Source organism: Coturnix japonica, chromosome 5 (genome assembly GCF_001577835.2).
Source record: "Coturnix japonica isolate 7356 chromosome 5, Coturnix japonica 2.1, whole genome shotgun sequence".
In the NCBI taxonomy this organism is placed as follows: domain Eukaryota; kingdom Metazoa; phylum Chordata; class Aves; order Galliformes; family Phasianidae; genus Coturnix; species Coturnix japonica.
In genome coordinates, this window is record NC_029520.1 from 18,306,206 (window position 1) to 18,327,279 (window position 21,074).

The following is a 21,074-nucleotide window of genomic DNA, read 5'->3' on the forward strand; positions in this document are numbered from 1 at the left end:
ACTTATATTTACAGATATGTACACATTTGTATACACACACACACACCTTTGTCTGCTCCTTTCAAGCAAAGTCAGAACAGTTTTCACTGCAAATATAGCTTTAAGCATAAACCCTGAGAAAATAAATATGAGGTACTAAAAATATATCTGATTTCATATGAGAAAAAAAATATTAATCAGAAAACAAGAAAATCCTATTAGGGATCAGTATACAAATTCAAGCCTTCACTGACAACTATCAATCTTGTGCCAAAGGATAGATAAGCAGATTTCTCCTTCTGCTGAAGTCTTTCTATGCTGCCTGCCAGCACTGTCATAGTATTAAGGAAACTGAAATAGAACTGAGTATAAAACCACAATTAAAGGAGACCAAATTGTTTCTTATTATCTGTTTATGAAAGCAACTGTGTACTGTATTGTACGCCCAAAGCATCATTTACTTCATGTTGACTCATCAATGAGCTTTTGCTGTACAGGCTTCATTAAAGATGACACTGGTATAAATTTCAGTAGAATAAACTTCTAGCTAAGTATGCCTTTTTCTCCAGTATATGTATGACACAACCACAGACTTATGGAACACTCTAAGACCTCAAAGCAGACTTTTGTCTTACATTAATTTATGAACTTCTGTGTCTCCTATTCCAGGTAAACTCAGCAAACGTATGAGTCAGCTCTTGATTTTGCTTTCAATGACCACTCTAACAAAATGTTCCTGAAGTCAAATGTGTTTTAGGTAATAGCACCTTATTGTAGAAAAAGGTTGCACACAAACTTCTCCAAGAATTAATATTTGTAAAACCTCCAATTATAAAGCACACATTCTACACATACATTTTTACATTTTCCATCATTACCTTGTCTTAATTATATATGAAAATTAATTAATCCTTGAATCATTCTCAAACTACTAGGAAAGCACAAAACAAAATGTAGAAATGCAAGTACCAATGATTTTGCTGCAAATTCATAGATTGAAAACAATTATATTAGTGACATTGTTAAGAGGAGTACAGTTATTTTCCTACAGATCCCCGCTGTATTTTAAGTCACATTGTATAAGAGTAAAATAGATGAAGTCATACTCTTCTGTTGATATGGAATGAGATTTACGAAGACTACAGTTCCCAGAATACACACAGTTCTTATTAACTATTTACACACGTAAGTATGTCTACAAAACACAAAATCTGCAATCCTTACCACAGTAATACAATACAAATGAAAGCTGCCCAGCAATACTATAGGAAATAAACTGACACAATCCTCGGGATTTTGCAAGTCCCTTGAAAAGTTCAGTCAAAATCGTACCTGCTCATTTACAGTTGTAAAGCCAACATAATTCTTCCATGGAATCTTGTCTAGTTAATTTGTACTCTGCATGATTACAGGTTTACTATAAGGGAAAGTCTGACATACACCAAGTATGGCTTATAGTAGTCATCTGGCTATGGTGGCAAACTCAATAACCAGATGGCTAGAAGAGAACAATATCTCCTTCTTTCCTAAGTTATCTAGAATTTCCCAGCAGGAAATGTAGAAGTTTCACAAGTATGGCAGTTATGCGAGCTCACCTGAGCCTGGAAAAAGGAGCAGAGATTAGTCTTCTGCTCCTTTTGTTGTTTCTCCTGCACAGTTGTTTCTCCTGCTCTGACTGACAAAGAAAAACAAAGTCAATATCTGTCTCTTCTCAATTGAGCTTCATATTGTTGGAAAGAACACCTTCATTTTGATGTTCACTTAATTCACTATACTACTTTGCAATTCAGCTGCCACTCAAATGAACAAGATATGGTAGTAGGATAAAAACACATGTAAGGATATATAATATACTTTTTTTTTTTTTTTTCCTTCCTGAGCAGAACAATAGTCTGCCTTCAAATTTATGGATCCTGTTGCTAGAACTGCAGAAAAAAAAACCTCTGATCTGCACACATCCTTTTGGACTGGCCATGTTCAAACAATTTGCATAAAGAAAGTCTCAAGAGAAAAATAATTCATTTCCTCTGGTAATAAACAAACATATATATACAAATGAAACAGAATATTTATCTCAGAATGACTTCGTGCCATTCTTGTATTTCATTTCATAGATCAGCTCTCAAATAACGACAAGCAGTTTATTTGCCTATCGAAAGTTATAGCCCATAATTTAAGTGACAAGTTTAATTAACTTATCCTATTATTGTTGTTGCAATCCATGGGAAAATCATTCCAATTTCTGTATATTTTGAGATCGTGAGGACAGGCTGAAAAAAAAAATAAAAATCAGAAATATACAATAATTTCCAAGTGAGAGAGCAAACCAGTCTGTTTCACAATTTTAGAACTACGGATGGATTTTTACCTTGATTGGCAGTATAAATATATATGTATGCACCATTAGAAAGTAATACAGAAGTCTCCAGTGTTGGAATGCAAAGATAGACTATCTTGACTCTACAACCTGTCTGCCTTATTCTGAACTCAAAAAAAATGAGGACATCTAGCAGGTAAGTTTTTTTTATTTATTTATTATACTACTCTACCTCTCTTACAAGGTCAACAATCATACTTTTTGACAGATATTTTTCCTGGCTTGTTCAGAAAGACTTCAGTAATAGATAGATACAGTCTGATATTTCAGTCCCTCTATCATAAAGTGATACACAATATTAAACTTTAAAAAAACTTGCTACAGCCTAAACCCACTACATATCTTTGCCACTGTCAATAAGGATTACTTCTTTCCACCAATTTTCCACATGAAGGAAACGTCTATCTTTCTTGTATTTCCACGTCTTCAATTCTTTTCAATGATAAGTGTCTCCATTTATTTATTTATTCATTCTCTCAAATGCTTCTTTTCTAGACCTTTTTCATCATTGTCATTAAACACTGTATTAAGTCGGGCTAGGCTGGAGTTAGTTTTCCTTTCAGCAGCTCGTATGATGCTGTATGTCAGATGCGTGCTCAAAACTACGCCAATAATGTTTTAGTTACAGCAGAACAGTTTGCACGGTATCAAGGCATTCTCTATTTTTCATTTCTTCTACTTTTCAACCCCCCACAGTGAACAAATTGAGGAATACGCAAGAGGAGAAGGGATCAAAACCAGGTAGATCACTCAAACCAAAGTCAGAGAGATTCCATGCCATAAAACTTAATGGTCAGACATAAAGGGTGAGGGGGGCGAGGGGGTGGGGGAAGGGTGTTTAGGGGGTTTAGCCACCTTTCCCGTAGGAACCAGCTGGGCATCAATCAACATGGTAGATCGTCAGTGACTGTTTTTTTCTCTCCTTTCCCTTCTCTTTCCTTCCACTTTTCCTTTTGTTAGTAAATAACTTTTTAGCTCAGCCCACAAATTTCACACTTCCCCTTTATCACACCTACACTTCATTTCTTTACCACAAGTCTTTTTAAGTAATATTCACAATTTCAATATTCAAAAACTTGAATTAGCATCGTATGCTAGGATTTGGAAATTTTTCAGTTTCCTACTAAAAAAATCCATATATATATTTTAACTATTGGAATTGATCACTTAATTTGGTTGGGGTTCAATACTACCTCGTCAGCACAGAATATGCTCTCACTTCAAATGAACTCTTTAAAACAATCATGTTAAAGATTTCTCTTGGTTTAGCTAACATGGTACTGTTAACATGACAGAAGGTTGTATTTTATTTTATTTTTTAATTGTGGAAAGCTTTTCTAAAGCTATTAGAAAAGTTATTCTAAGTTTTACATTTTCTCAGTTTTTATGTATAATTAAACTAATCTGCAGAGTTTTAATGCTCTGTGAGTCACAGCTAATTGCAAATGTACATTCACTTTCAGAAGATTTAGTCCAAACAAAACCCTCATACAATGAGACATTCACTTATCTTCACAGCACATCTTTTTCTTATTAAAACAGATATCTATGGAAAATATTCAGATTAAATACAATTATGCATACAAACAAACAAACAAACAAAATATACGGGAAGTAATAATTTCAGTGAAGAGCACTAGAATTTTGAAGTATAAAAACATCTGTTCAAGAACTTGCCATTTTTAGGATTCTCTACTTGCTCCTTAATTTGAACATCACTCAAATGAAGACCTTTATCATCTTTGTGGCCCTCTGCCAGACTCCTTCGAGGACATTCATGTCTTTTTGGGCTGGGGAACCCAGAACTGGACACAGTAGTCTAAATGTGGCCTCACCAGAGCAGAACATAGGGGGAGGATCACCTCATTTGACCTGCTGGCTGCAGTCTTTTCAAGGCGTCTCAGGATACCATTGACATTCTTGGCCACAAGGGCACGCTGCTGGCTCATGGCCAACCTGTTGTCCACTAGAACACCTAAATTGTTCTACACAGAACTTTTTTCCAGCAGGTCAGCCCCTAACCTATACTGATGCAGGTGGTTATTCCTCCCCAGCTGTAAGACTCTACACATATTTTTATGAAATCTCATCAGGTTCTTCCCTGCCCAGTTCTCCAATTTGTCCAGGTCTTGCTTATCAGTAGCACAGCCTTCCAGTGTGTCACTCATTCCTCCCAGCTTTGTATCATCATCACTTGCTGAGGGTATTCCCTATCCTTTCATCAAGGTCACTGACAAAGATGTTGAAAAAGATTTCCTACAGCTAAAAGCAGGCTACATGTTGAATAACTCCTATATCCAAGCTATTTTTATGTAAAACTTACTTTTATTGTAAAGATTACTAATTAAAATGTAATAATTAGTAACAAATAAACTAGTAGCATATATGAAACATTTGAATAGGCAAGGAATATTCAAGTCTTTCACAACTAGGTGCTTTCTGAATCTCTATATACAACTTATGTCACATAAACATCATTATGAAGTTTTTCCACAATCCATTTATTCATGTTTAGAAAGACTGAGTAAATGCCTAAGCATCTAACTTTCAAGGCTTTTTTGATCTTGTATGTATATTGCTCCTTGTCAGAAGTAATGTGTTTAGATTTCACTTTATTGTACCTTGACAAGAATAGCCAAAAAAACTACAACCAAATCTTGCTACAGAACCATAATCTCCATAAAGTATGTAACATTTCTACACGCCAGAAAGAAAAATTACCATCTCTGAATGCATTTGTTTTACTCTCCAACTCCTTGAAAATCACAAAATCAGCAGAGAGAAACTTCAGGACAAGCTTATTCCAATGACAGAATAAGAGCCTATCCATAAAATTCTGTTGTTACACTCACCTAAAAAAATGGATTGCTCAAGGCATTTTTTCTCCTCTAGCAATGATTAAGAAATATTATGTCTTATACTATGGAGACATTAGTATTTATTTCATGATCAGTATTGTTTATGAAAATAATAGAAGAACTGAAGCTGCATTATTTAGTTTGAAGGACTTCCATTATGAGGTACTCCAGATGACCTAAATAATCAATAAATGCAGTTGGCTTCATGGAATCACTCCAGTATTTTTAGCAGAATTTGTCATCAGACTTCCTGTTTTATTATTTAGCTAATAAGCAATAAGGAAATGCAACAAAAAGATTTGAAATTTTCCACATTTACAAGGAAACAAACGGCATTACATTCTAGCAAGAGGTGAAATATGCAGAATTATGGAAGGGATTGAAAGTAAAGTATTTTCCTCTATTTGATGCTCAAAGCATTTGAGCATTAAAATACAATTTTTGTTTCTACACATCCATGCATGAAAACGTATGTCAGCCACTCATCATTAAAAGCACAGATGGTAGACCGCCGCTGAATTGTTTTGTCAAACTTTAGAAAATAGATATTAGAATACATTAATGATAACTAAAATAAAATCAGTGATAGAACTAGAGGGAATGGTTTTAAGCTGTGTCAGGGGAGATTCAGGCTGGACATTAGGAAGTATTATTTTTCGGAAAGAGTAGTCAGGCATTGGAATGCACTGCCCAGGGAGGTGGTGGAGTCACCAAGCATGGGAGTGTTCAAGAAATGCTTGGATGTGGTGCTGAGGAATATGATTTAGCCTGGAAGTATTGGTAATGGTTGGACTAGATGATCTTCTAGGTCTTTTCCAACCTTGATAATTCTGTGATTCTGTGAAAATATATTTGAGTTCACTGGGTCACAAAGAGCTGAATAAACATGTTCATATATACATTCTTGGCATGATTGAGAAGTGAGTTTTGGCTTAGTTGAGATCTCTCATATTTGTCTTTCAAGTCCAGTTACTGAGGCAGGACAATCGTTAAATTTGTATGAATTAATACGATATGAATAGGAAAATCTGCTTATGTAGTGAGAGAGATGACAACAGGTCACATTCTGACAACTTGAATAGAAACAATCTAGACAGAATTTGCACAAGCCTTTTGAGTCTCATATTAAAAACCATAACAGGAGCCTCTAATACCTACTATGATAATTAAAAAAAGAAAATAAGAACACCACCAAAAACAGCACAAAACTATCATAAGTGTACTTGAGAAAAAAATGAAATAATTTCAGCTGACATCCTGTGAATTAAAAATGAAGACTACCCAATAAATAATATGACTAATAGTAACACTTTTAATGATGATTTTGAGGCTGTACCTTTCACTTCAAAACCCAGTGACAGCAGAAAGAAGTATAGATCTTTATATCGCATCAGAGTGAAAACAAAGTAAAAACAACTTTAGAAGTATTCAAAAGGTTTATTTTCACTGAAGTTCTTCATAGAAAATGCAACTTCTTAAAATGAAAAACCCAAAAGCTACTGATATAGAGGAGTAAATGATCCCTGTCCATTCATTACCCTTCAGTTTCACTCCTTGCTGTTAGGGAAAAAGCAACCGATGTTATCTTGGGAAGCTATGGGAGACAGCAGCATTGGAGGACAAATAATTGAAATAAAATATGCTAAAAAAAAAAAAAAAAAAAAAAGATTATGCTTTTTAAAAACTTTTTCTAATGCAGAAATTTTTCTAACTTAAAGTATAAAAATAATGTTTACACACACACACACAAAAAAAAAAAAAAAAAAAAAAAGCAGGCATATGTTGTGATTATCATACAATACCCAGGTGATGGTCTGGCCAGTTCTTAGGTGTCTCTCTTGGATACTTTTTCATACCAAAAACATTTTTTGTTTCTCCTTCAAAAACTGAATTATACGACAAGCAAATCATTTGCTAATGATTTGTGAATGATACCTTTCACAAGAAAAGATGTTATGGCTTATTATATGGTCACAGTTCCATTTCGGGTAGTTAAATTCCACTAAAACCTGCATATAACCTTTATTAGTTAAATCTTTTCCATCCTACTCCTTTTTTTTTTTTTCTTATATTTTTCTTTTCCTCTAACCCAAAACCCTTTACGAAAGAAATCAGCTAGAAAGCAAAGATGAATTAGTACATTCATCTGACTATTACTTTATCTATTATATTTTCAAGAGACATAATTCAGAGCTACCTGTGCATATTATGTGTAATAGGCAAGTAGAGAATTAACATATGACTTGAACACTTTGCAAATCTTTCATGAATAAGCAACAGCTTGGAACCACACAACATTACCTAATTAAGTTTAAAGTCATACATATTTCAAAGACCCCAGGGTACTGCTTTGATTTTCTGTTGCACAGGTTAGTATTTACTTCCTATTGACAGTCAAGCACAGGCCAGATATATTTTGAGGACAAACAACATTGCCTGAAGATAAAGATTCAGAGCTATTGCAAAGATCTTACTGTGGAAACTGGGTAAGTATATTTAATTATGTTTGCTTTTTTTTCCCCTCTATCCATGTTTATATCATAAAACTAATGATGTCCTATTTGTTTATTCAATTAATATTTGTTCATTTTTGCAGTGAAGAAGTTTTCATTATCAGGGGAAAACTTCCAATTTAACAAGGCAAAAATATCTGATTTATTTTGTAATGAAAAAAAAAATATGAAAATTTGTTTCAGGGAAGAATTATTTTAGCCAAATCTTTGAGAAGGAAAGATTAGGCAGAGAACATCAATGAATTAAGAATGTAAAAGTTATGTAGTTTTAGAAATGAAGATCAACACATCAACATAATAAAAGCCATTTACTTACTTCAAAAATTAGTTTCAAGGAAAAAAATTGGTAATAACCAGAATAATTAAACTTAAAATATTTTAAAATGTAAACAAACTTACGTAAATAAATATAATCAATTGTTTCCAAACTAACTTCTGTAGTTGTTTTAAATGGTGAAAAGAGTCTGATTTTCCTAGTATTGATTTGATTATGCTGTGATGTAGAAGACTTTGTGTAATGCCCTTCTGAAAACTATAATGAATATTACTAAAAGAAAAAGTGAAATTTTAGACTCCAGTAACATGTTAAATACTCCAGTATAAATGGTTTTCTACCAACTATTATTATAGAGGAAGCAATAAAACAAGATAGTGACTTTTCTTCCCATGTTCATATAAATTCTAATCAATTTAATGTAGTTATCCAAATAGATGCACATAAATTAGGTTTCTGTGGTTGTTTGTAATTATCCTTTTAATTACATTAACATGTGTAGTTTTGGTCACAATAACCACAAGTGTTCAATCATCCATACTCTGAAATATCAAACAGCTAATGCCAAAAATCTTGTGTCTAGAAGATCTCAAGATGAAACCAGAGAAATAAGTAATATTCATATTCATTAACGTCAAAAAGCCAATTAAATATTTTATCTATTTAAACAAAAATTGTTTCCAGAAAATCTTCAAGATGGGATAGATGCATGTGGAGAGCATTTGAGAACTAAACAAACCAGTATCGAAAACTACACAGGCTGAAATGCATCTGGCTTGGATATATTTTTATATGATTGTTAACCATGGATTTAAACCAAGAATCTCCCAGTGAGATTAAACAGTTTAACAGCCAGATGCTGCAGAGCAGTATCTGGCATATGTAGGGATGATAAAGTTACCAACTTTGAAGTGAACAGGAAAGATGGCAAATGTTCACCATCATTACAATCAAAACAGCAGAATGTATAGGTAAAAGTTTTCAGTAAAAGTCATGCTTACAGCATGAATAAATACCAACTGGGACATGGATATCTACACTATACGGAATAATCTGATACCCGATTATTCTGTTTTCAATTAATCAAAATTATACAATGTAATCTGGAAAGTAAACTGACCTCTCTGTAGTCTGCTTAGGAAGTTCAATAATTTCTTATTGTTCTGAAAATTTTGGGAGTTAGTACTCAAATTTTATCCAGAAGTATTTAAACCATGTAAGGAAGGATATAGGAAGTTGATTCTTTTCATCTCACAGACCAGCATAATCAAAAAAGACAAAAAATTGTCAAGCTTATATTACTATTGATAAATTGGATAAATTGGTCAAAATTATAGCATTATATGGAAAATATTAAATTTTTTTGTAATTCTGATGAGATCTGCCCAGTACAATGTAGAAGGATTCCTCCAGATTTCCAGGGTTAATGTCTCCAGGTTACAAATAGGCAAATTGCTTTTGAGACATTTATATATTTTTTTTTTCAGGAAACATAAGAATATTTGATTTCCCTTGTGAAGCTGTTTTTCTGATCCAATTTTTTGATACAAAATGATGACCTGATCTTTTTGTACTAAATAATGCAACTGGTAATAAAGTGCTGATTATTTAATTCAATTGTATAGAAATCAATTAAAAACAAATCCACAAACAATATTTCTGGGAGAATGTACCCAAATCCTCTAAAAAAATATCAGGCAACTGAAAACTTCCCACAGGAAACAACTCGTCCATTATTATATTATTATACAATTCACCTGCAGCAACTAGGATAGCAAGTAGGATTATTTCAATTACAACACCAATGCTTTTCTCTCAAGCAGTTTACAATACAAACTAGTAGACCAACAACCATATTGTGATACTAGGGAATATGTTACTTTATGCATTGCTGTAGTATTAGCAGTATAAAAAGGCCTTTAATGATAAACTAGTGAGAGGGGTTAGTTTATCAAACCCAGCAAGAACACAGCATTCTTTAACAAATATATAAAATAAATTAGCAGATTTATCTTACCTCTCAAGAGAAGAATGCCTGTATTGTAGGAAACATCAAGTTGCATGGACTAGCATTTTTTTTGAAGTGAGACAAATACTGTGACACCCATAGAGGAAAAGGTTACAGTTCAACTCCAAGAAGCAGTCCTTCTGGAGCCCTCTTTTCAGAGTTTACTGAATGTCAGAAGCTTTTGTTGTTCCTGTCTGCTAGAATTGTGCTGCAGATAGGAGGATTTCAGCATACAGTTTGGCTCTTTCTGTCAGCTTCTAAATTCAATTAAAAATGCCCATGGCACTTCTCTGCTAGGAAAGGAACATTTAGCACTGCCACAGACACACATTCCGAGAAGAAGTCATTTCAAGACACCAGAGTGCTTTTTAAAATCTTTGCTGTGTATGCATGAGCACTAGAGTCCGTAAGTATCTGCACAGTCACTATTAGAAAAAGTTACTAATGACCTCAAATACACTGACACAGAGGTGACAACAGAAAATGAAACAATGCTCACAGCTGCTTTTGATTACAATGTTTCTATTCTGACAGAACACCTCAGACCATGTTCAAATTTTACACAGAACAAACTTCTTCTAAATTTGAGTCTCATTTTCCCTACATATATTATACTAATTCAAAACAGAACATCACAGCTCTACAGTCCACTCTGTGCAGTGAAGACTGCACAAGAACATACAACTAATCTGGTATGCTGTTTCAACCCTAACCTTGTCACTTCAACACTACTGACGTATATACTAATCTGTGGTCATACCAACCTTTATGTTTTCTGACATACAAAAGGCCTTACAATTACTGGAGCATTAACAGGGACATTCTCTTTGCCCACATATCAGCAATACCTCATATTTGCAGAAGAAAAACCACTACTTTAGGTCATCTACAGATTGCTCATGCAAATTAATTACCATAACTTCCTAAATTACCGTGAACAATTTACAACAAATGTCTGAAATGTACTTGAAACTGAATTCTTTACCCTGTGTGAATAATCAGTATATTTTACAAACAAATACAAAGCTTTCAAGGTAGTGCAGTTTTTCCTTTACTGCCCCCTTTTACTTCATTTTCACTCTTCAGTCAAGCACAAACAATATCTTCCCAGTAGATTTAGTTTTTGTTTTTTTTTTTCAGAGCTCCATGTTGAGATTATACTAGTAAAACTGAAATTCTTATTGTATAAACAGAAGCTGTTTAAGATTTACCCAAATTCTGCCTTCATTTACACACAAGAGAACTTCATAGGAACTAAATCATTTTCACAATGTAAATAACAGCAGAATTTTCCATTCTGAAGTAATTTTAATTGGCAACAGAACTTTAGTTCTGTTAGTTCAGTCTTTAAGACAGAAGTAAAGACAAACATCAAACCAGTCTACCACAAACTGTTCCCTTCACCTCTTAAAGTCACCAGGAAACAAGACAGTTTACATGAAAAATATGTTATTATTATATTTTTTAGCCCATTTCAAGGTATTTTTCCCATTTACATTCATAACCGTTAGTCAGTAAATACTGGTAGATTAAGTGTTATTGGATGGTAGCTGTTCAGTAGCTAACAAAAGAACAGTGGTGATGTCAAATTCATGATTTCCATAAAATTTTTAGAGGTATCTGCTTTTAGTTGATTCAGAAAAGAAGACAGTGACTGGTTGGGTCACAACTCACCCACTGAATGCAATTCCTTCTGACTCAGTTATTTCAGTTGAAAAGAAAGCTTCCTGCAGTTTCTAGTTTTTGAAATACCTGCTCTGACTCATATGAAGAAAAAAGAAACAGAGAACAACAATGAAAGAAGTGCTTGAAAATATGGAGGGTACTAAACGGGAAATAATAGTATATAAAACTTTTTCATATTTCTTTCAAGAAATAAATATTTATGGTCTGAGTTTAATCAGGTTTTAATAAACAGTTCTTACTAATCACCACACTTAAACAGAAAAATGAAAAGCATTACCCTGACAGTCAAAATTCATTCAAGTGATTTTTTTCTGTCTTGGATAAAATAAACTGTTAAAGAAAGATTATTAAGTAGAGACAAGTCTTGAAAGATAACTGAGTCTTGATAGCCTTTCTAATGAGTCTACACTTCATAGTTACATAGTCCTAGGACATTCAAATAAATGAAGGCCAAAGAATCATAGATTATCTGAGGTTGGAAGGGACCTGTAAGGATCATCAAGTACTGTTCCTGGCTCCACACATGACCAGAGCATGTAGCAAGTTCTAGAAAAAAATCTGACATTATCCTCCATAATCCTCCATTATTTAGCGTATAATCACTACTCATAGAAGCTAGTACTGAAGACTCCTGGCTATGTTCCTGACTTCACTCAGAAAATGGAATCACTGAAAATGTTTTAAAACCACTTACTGTGTCCTTCACCCGTTAGAACTATCCAGGTGTTATTCTAATTCCTGTCATAAATGTCATAAATCAGCTGACTTAAGTATAGGATGTATAGGCTGTAAAAGGACACTACATTTTCTCTCTCTCTCTTTTTTTTTTTCTCCCTAGAGATATGCTGTTTTCAAGATGAGAAGAAAACAAGAATTACTTTCTGATATGACAAACTCATTTGGTTATAAATGCATGACTTTAATTTAAAAGAAGGGTAGAAGTAAGATTTCAGTCCTGAAACTTGATGCTCCATGTCATCCTGTCCCACTACAATTAGACATGAAGCTCACATAAGAGTTCCAGTTAGTTGTAGTGAATTCACTGCCACCTGCTCACACATCTGGGGAATGAGGGTCTAAAAAAAGGGGGAATCAGTTAACTCATTTATATCAACCCCTTTCTGTCTCCTGCTCAGTTTCTGAACACTACCTGCCACAGAGCTGAGAGGCAGTCTGCTGCTTAGCTTTCCACAACTGCCTGACCTTTCTTCTAAGCATATTAGCCTAGAGCAGATCCAGCCTTGGCAGCCTTTGGGGGCCATGGACTTTGTTGAGTTTTATCAGGCCATCGGTGTTCTGAGCCCCAGGCAAATTCTTCAGTGCTGCTCTTCTTATCACAAAGTAATTACCTGGCTTTTCTTTGTGCTGGTTGGAATTCACAGGTGAAACTCACTGGAAAGGTTAGAGAGTCAAAAAAATCGAATTAGAACTTGTTTTCAGTTAGTTTTCCAGCCTTCATACCAACTGGAGTCAGCAACTTAATAAATCTGACAGGCAAATTGACTGGGACTATCAGATGGCCAAGAGATCACTCGCACATTTGTCAAAATGCTTAATTTTAGAGATAAAAACCAGAAGCACATTCTATTGATATTAAGGTACATGGACTAGAGACAGGTTTCTGAAATGACACAGAAAATACTGGAGTAGGAAGATTTTTTGCATAAGAACTAGAGACATTTCTCTCTATGCAGAGTAGCTGATGACTACTAATGTGAAACACTATTTCATGATGATTTTTCATAAGTGGAAGAAGCACTTGATAAACAAACAAACAAAAGACAACATTTCTCTGAAGAGCTGATTTGTATCCTCTCAAAATGACAGTATTTGAGTGACTAGCTAAAGGAGCATGAGTCAGGAAGCCCAGGAACACACCTCTTCAGAATGTTTGCATAGAACATTCTTTCAGAATTTTACTGTGGCTCAATTTATAATAATTCCTGTTAGCAGATGAAGATAATGTGCAATTAATTACAATAACACACAGACCAATCTTTCATCTCCACTCATATCTTTTTTAATCAAGTATTAGCCAAGACTACAATTACTTATAAGGTACATTTATTTCTATTTTTTCATAACAGGCTCCTTATAAGCTTGATATATGAGTCTGACTAAGATTTCAAATGATATAACAATACATACGTTATATTCATGAATGAGGTGAGGAGATTAATTTATGAAAGCTTTCTGGAATGTAAAACATCTGATCATATCTATAATTTTTAAAAATTCCTCCAATGCTACTTACAGCCCATACATAGTAATTCACACACAGACTGTGTGAATATATCCATAATTAGTCTCCTACCTATGAAAAAAAAAAAAAAAAAAAAAGCCACTTGACTACTGATATGAATACAGTAAAAGTTTACTTAAGCAGACCTTTTCTAAAAATATGATTTTCGTTAGAAATTAAGGCACAGTTCTTCTCCCCCTCCTCCACATTCTGCACTTCAATAAAACACTTTATGTATATTTAAGAATGTGTCTGTGCTATATAAGTAAATAATTTTAATTTGGCCACCTGCTGTAGACAATTCTTCAGTATAATGCATCTCCATAGCCATACTGAGGCTTACACACAGTGGCATCAGAGAAGATATCAAATGGAAGTTTATGAGGGCAGCAGATGCTCATTCCTGCTGTTTGATGGTGACAACATCTGAAACTTTGGTCTTTTACCACTAACAAATCCAAGAAGAGCCACAAGAGCAGCATGTGAACTTTCTGCAATCACACCAATAATCATACAATTATCAAAAGAATTTATGTGCAGGCAATTCTAGGAGACCCTATTATTTCACTCCTTTTTGTTACGTTTCTTTGCTTCTGAACAAAACTCAGAATCAACAAAAATCAGTCGAGCTCATTTTAAGAAAACTAAACATTTAACACTATGTAATTTTTTTTTAGTTGCAGGTATTTCTAAATTTGGATGGTTCTTGCTATAATATATTTTTGACAACAGTGTTTTCTCACCTGTTTACTCTTGTTGGATATAAAGTTTACTAAGTGGAATGGTTCTTTCCATTCATGTTATTATTATTATTTTTTTTAATGTTTACATCCCTATCCTTTTCTAAGATTCAATAGCCGACATCAGACAATTTTATCTCTGCTTTATAGGAAAAAAACAGACGATAAAAATATTCATGCGTCTAAATGTTTCATATGCCTAAGTTCTGTTTTCTAGACAATCTAATTGATTGCCAGTGGGTCTCTGGATTCTATTCAAGTAATTAATTTATAATTATGAGGCTTAGGCTCCAAAGACACATAAGAACCTTTAGAAAGTTTCTATTAAAGATTCATGAATAATTGCATTCACAAAGATTAGACGAACAATTATGTCACAGATACACCAGGGGATGAAAAGTTATTAGCACAGTTTGCTTTTAGTTGTCTGCTGATGCGTCTCTATCCTCATCTCTGAACCATCACTTCCATAAAGAGCATTTCCAAGTAATAACTTTTTCAGGAATACATACTTTTCTGTTGACGCAATAATATCATCTATGATTGACCTTATTTCAGGGTTTTTTAGAGGATGAAAAAAAAAAGTTCAAGACACTACAATTATGATGCTGATTTCAGTGAAGAAAAAGTAAGTGCCAGGTTTAAGCAAAGGAAATTCAACATTTTATAACTCCTAAGATCTACACAGATAAAAAAAATACAGTGAAAACAGTTATTAGCAGGTAAAAGAAGATAAAAGAACAAATTTTACTTGCTTCAGTTACTCAAATAACTGCCTATGTGACAACGAAGAAAAGAAGAAAGGTAAAAAAGACTCTTGAAGCATAACCAGCTTTCTTTCTTGTGTTCTTTCATAGCCATCAATAAATCAAATCTTGCAGACTGTCAATTGACTCATTGTCCTTTAGATTAAGATCTTGGTGACCAATGGATAACAGAAAGAAATGCAGAATCATAAAAACATATAACGTATTATCTTACATCAAGAATTCATTCTCCCATGACCAGTACTCTAGTGGAAATATATTCAATTGATATTTGCAAAACTTTCTTCTTCACGGTACATGTACATATGTAAATTTTAAAGGACAAAACACAGATAAGGCATAAAGAAAAAATTCTCAACCACGTTGTTTGAAGAAAACTGAAGTACAGAGCATTCAGTTGAAATATCATTCTATGCAAAAATCAAATGAAAGGCACAATAAAAGCAAATTTCACTTGACTTTACTAAAGATAACAATATTTACAGAAGTAGAAATTCTACTTTTATGTATTCATTTGCATCTTGTTCAAGATAATTTTGTTTCTAGACAAATAGTATTCTTTTGGTATTTACAAGATTTCATTTTTGCTGTTTTGAGAATAAATTCTTTTATCAATAAAGCACCAGATCTCAGTGAACAATCAACCTCCAACAATCAACCTAATATTCTTAAAGTAATTTCTCCTTATGTTAGCAACTTTCCACATTATTTGTGCTGTTTTGTAGAACAGGACTGATCTGAAGAACCACCACAGCATAGAAATGTTCTTTGAAATATGCAGTTCCTAACTTAACCTGCATCTACTGTCCCTCCCCCCCCCCAAAAAAAAAACAAAAAAAAAACAAAAGGAAGAAGAAATAGGTGGGGGGCGAAAGGACTTCATATGAGTACAACTAGAATTTCCCAAAACGACACTTCAACTGTTGTTGCTGCAGCTCACTTGTGTATACATTATAACTTAATTTTTTTGCTTCAATTTTATCAGACTCCAAATGCATGTAAATAGCCTTAATGGCATAATAAAGCATTATCAGCTACATAAATGCAACGCTTACATCTAGCATCTTACATCTAGGCCCAAGAAACATACTTTTAAAATTCATTCAAGCCTAATTTTTTTAATCTAAGTAAATCCTCACAGCTAGCTGGCATAATCTCCAAATCAAACTATTTGTTTTTTCATCTGAAAAATGCCATAATTCAACACAATTGCCTTTCTGCAAAACCATTATAACTTCTCATAAATGACAGCATAAGGATTATTTTAATTCAAGGTACCACCTTGCAGAAAAAAATTACATATCCATGCTTTTTCACTTAGTGACCAAGTATGTAAGTCAAATGAATAGATGGATTGTGTTAAATTATATCAAGGACAAAATTAAGTATTGATAAACTTCATAAACCATTGTATTAATCTGGTATGTCACAATACAGAATGACACATGGCAGAACAAAATGTCACTTTGAATTCTATAATGTGCTACTGACTTGAATCAGCCTCTCGATACAACCAGAATCCTAAATAGTAAAATAAAAATCTGGAAATGTGGTGTCTACTAGTGCAAACTTTCAGCTGGAAGAATTGAGGTGGCCCAAACAGACTTGGACTGGCAGAACAAGGGTGAATTATTTCTAGCTCAATGGGCCCATGAGACCTTGGGCCATCAAGAAGGAGACGCAACATATAAGTGGGCTAGAGACTGAGGGGTGGACTTAACTATGGATGCTATTGCACTGGTTATTCATGACTGTGAATCATGTGCCATAATTAAACAAGCCAAGAATATGAAACATTTGAAACCTCTCTATGGGGAAGGGCAATGGCAAAAGTATAAATATGGGGAGGCGTGGCAGGTTGATTATATCACCATGCCATGATCTCACAATTGTAAGTGTTATGTGCTTACCATGGTGGAGGCAACCACTGGGTGGCTTGAAACATACACAGTACCCCATGCTACCTCTCGAAACACCATATTGGGTCTTGAGAAACAAGTCCTGTGGTGACATGACACCCTAGAACTTTCCCCATGTAGGTTTTTGACTTCTGGATCTCAACTGAAACACAAACATAAGAAATGAAGAGATCTCTTATTTAAAATAAATAAATAAATAAATAAAAATTAAAAAATCAGTTTATTTCACACAGAGCAAAGAGCACAAAAGTGAAAATGAATGCTTTAATCTCATTAACTTGACTTTTAAAGCAAAGCAGTGGTTGTTGTTAGTGTATATAATGCTACTGAAAATGACAGCTCTGGAAGCTGATAGACTTCTCTTCAGCCAGAATGCAGAGGGCATCTCACACGTTTTCCAATGAACTAACGAATGTAGAACCATTTCCAGAGATGAAAGAATCACCATAAACTCAGGGAGCCCTCAAAAAACTATTAGGAAGAATCAGTATTGACAGAATTTTTATTTTACAAATTCTATCTTTTAGCTCAGTTCAACTATTTACAGCAATCACTCAAAAATTCCAGCGTGACTCCAGTGAGTGTTCTAGGATCTCTACTAAATGTGATACAAAATAAATCCACTACTCAGAAAGGACTTTACCACCCTAAACGTACATGAATATTCCTTTCTAATCTCAATCATTAACTAGTAATTGCTATAGCCCTGACACAATTTATCTCAGACACCTAACTCACAATGTTTCTTCCACACATTTGATTCCAGACAGATGATTTTTGAACTTTAAAAGGAAGGAAAACTAACAGGTCCCTGTGTTATTTCCACTCAAGAAGTTGAAAATTAGTGACCCCTATTGATTTTAGAGCAGCAAATTGAGAAGTTTCATAGACTATTTATCTAGCAAAGTAATACACAGTCTTTCTTCATAGCTGTGATGTTAATTTACACTATTGGTCTTAAGGTTAATTGAATAAGATTAATAGCAGAAGAACTTCTTCCTCATCTTTTTCATGGGAATCAACTGAAGCCTGAGATCCACTTGCCATATGTTAAGGTGCATACTAAATTAACACTGCTGTAACAAAATATTCCAATTACAAAAATGTTTCCACAGTCTTTCACGTTACACTGAAATTAAATAACTCAGCCAAGAAGCAGCACCAGTGATGCGATTATTTCTAGCTAAATTATGGACAAGCAAACAGAATCTACCAGCTATGCATATACTCTTAAATATCCGTACAAAAGAATGGATCAGTTCAGAATAGATATTGAGCAAATTGAAAACTTGAAGACTTCCTGCAAGCCAGTAGGAATCAGTCGATTGAGTAACATTTTAAAGGATTCAAGTTGCAAACATGTAGGAGTAACCTGGAGAACTCTTACCAGTTTGACAAATACAGAGAGCAAGAGCTGAGGCAAGAGCAAGCAAGCAATGCATGTGGCTCCCAGGAGTATAATCCACCTGAGTTATAACATTTTCAAATGTGCTGCATAATGTAAGTATTAATAGGACACAGGTGCCTTCGCTGTTGCATAAAAACAGATGCAATGAGGCAAACTAGGTTACTTTTAATAAAGTAATTTCCATTTTAAACACACCAAGTGGAGATTCTAGAAACAGTTTATAAATTCCAAAGTGCCTGATGCAGCCCACAAATACATGTTAGTGTATAGGCTTTTAAACTACAATTCCATGGCAGATTAAACATGACTAGGATATAGAATCAAATCCTTAGTGCCAAAAAATAATAACATTTAAAAATAACCAAAACACTAATATTCAAGCATCTCCATTAGGTGACATGTCTGACTACATGTCTAGGAAACAAAGAACTACGTCACTGAAGATATAACTGGAATGTAAATTCACCAAATTATAACAGTGTCACAAACAAGGAGAAAAAATAGAATAAAATTAAATATATTTTAAAAATATCTTAAGTTTGCTCTATACTTTAAAACATAATTAAAAACAAACAACAACAACAACAACAACAAAACACAAAAAACCAAACCGGCAAGCTATATGTACTACAGATTGCTGTCATTATGATTGCCTGAGGGTAAGGCTGAAAAACAGAGTAGGCTTAGCTGTACTTTACAGAATCTTCCAAAAAGAAAACAAAAACCCAAACGACCCAACTATATTTTCTTTCTGAGTACAGTGCCAACAACATACTATCCAGGCTGATGTATTTTTCACAGAAACACAGCTTAAAAAAAATAAAAATCTAAGCTTGGCATTTAAAAATTGTGACCTACGTAAGTCTTAGCAACATGTACTTGTTGAAATGATACACCTTCTAAGAAAATAACACTATTATTATTTTTAGTGTCTTAAGAACATGATAATGTCAGGAAACCTACTAAATTTTCAGTAGGTTCACCTCTTTTTCTTCAAGCTATTTTGCAATACTGTCCATTGCTAAGAACAGCTCTACTATTCTAACACTAAAATAGTTCAATTAATTGCTAAGTAAATGATAAACAGCTACAATTAGTTGAGACCTGAGAGGGTGATGTTTTAGGCTGATTACAAACTTGGTAGCTTAAATTCAAATGTATTGGCCCTAATAGCAAATTTTTGGTTGCAAAACATAATTATCTTCAGATACCAGATCATATCCAGCAATAACAATAAAACAATTTTTAAAAACCTAGGGATATGTTTATTTCTATGCCATCCAGAGGGATTCCCATTTCATCTCCAGTATATCTCCAGTCCGTAAGTGTGCAAAGTAATGTGGGAAGCTCCAAGGGTAAAAGGATGCATTAAAAATTTTTAAAAGTAAAATCATGTGCAGTCTCTTAAGCAGTATAGCTTACAGGAGAAATGGGGATGACAATGATGATTTAGATGGGTTATTATGCTTATAATTTTCCAACTCTTATTAAAAAATCAAGATCCACATGAAATCTGATTGGAATAATAATAGTTATATATTATATATATATATATATATATATATATATAATACCAGGTGCAATTTACATCTTGTTTTTATATACCTGGTATAGCTAACAAAACAATTGCTATGAGACAAAGGACCTAGGGGATGGTGAATTCAGGGGTCATTTCTCAACATAACCGAATTGTACATTTGTAGATGAAGAAATAATCTACAACAGTATTAGTCAATAAATTGATGAATGACTGAATGAATCTGAAGAGATAGATTTATGTTCAAGACCACTACAGTAACTAAATCCTCAAGTAGGGAACCATGACAATTATTTGACAACATCCTTGGTTTTTCCATGCATCAGTGGGTTATCAATGACAATATCATAACAATGATATAGAGAAATGAAAAGAAATTCCCTTCTTCAAACAGCGCATGTTTCGTATAACAACTACATAATTTATTATAAACAATCTAGGAGACTCTTTAAAATATCTAAATCTGCTATAGACTTCCCATGTAATTTTGAATTTAATTTCAGTGTACTCCAAATCCCCATCTGTTTTGAGAATGCTAAGACGCCACTCTAATGAAGATCATATAAGAAACTAGACATAAATACTGCAACTGTCCTTAGCAACAAAAAACTCGGGGTATTACTCTTCTTAGGAAGATTGATAATAATGGATATGCAATCTCAACACACTAATTAGAAATGTTTTCATCAGGGACTTGCTGAGTATCTTGATTAACTGCTTATCTACAGAAAAAATATAAATAAATTTCAGGGCCATTATATGAAAC

General features: G+C 33.7%; 1 protein-coding gene across 9 annotated transcripts in view; it reads right to left on the reverse strand.

The window, feature by feature from the left end:
* Positions 1–21,074, reverse strand: part of LRRC4C (leucine rich repeat containing 4C) — a 413,560-nt gene that overhangs the window by 91,671 nt on the left and 300,815 nt on the right. For 2 of the 9 annotated variants that reach the window (XM_032444956.1, XM_032444952.1), the window contains exon 5: positions 17,355–17,505. The exons of the other annotated variants lie outside the window; for them this stretch is intronic. The gene's annotated coding sequence lies outside the window, so the exon portion shown is untranslated. The remainder of the gene's footprint in view (positions 1–17,354; positions 17,506–21,074) is intronic. 9 annotated transcript variants of the gene reach the window in all.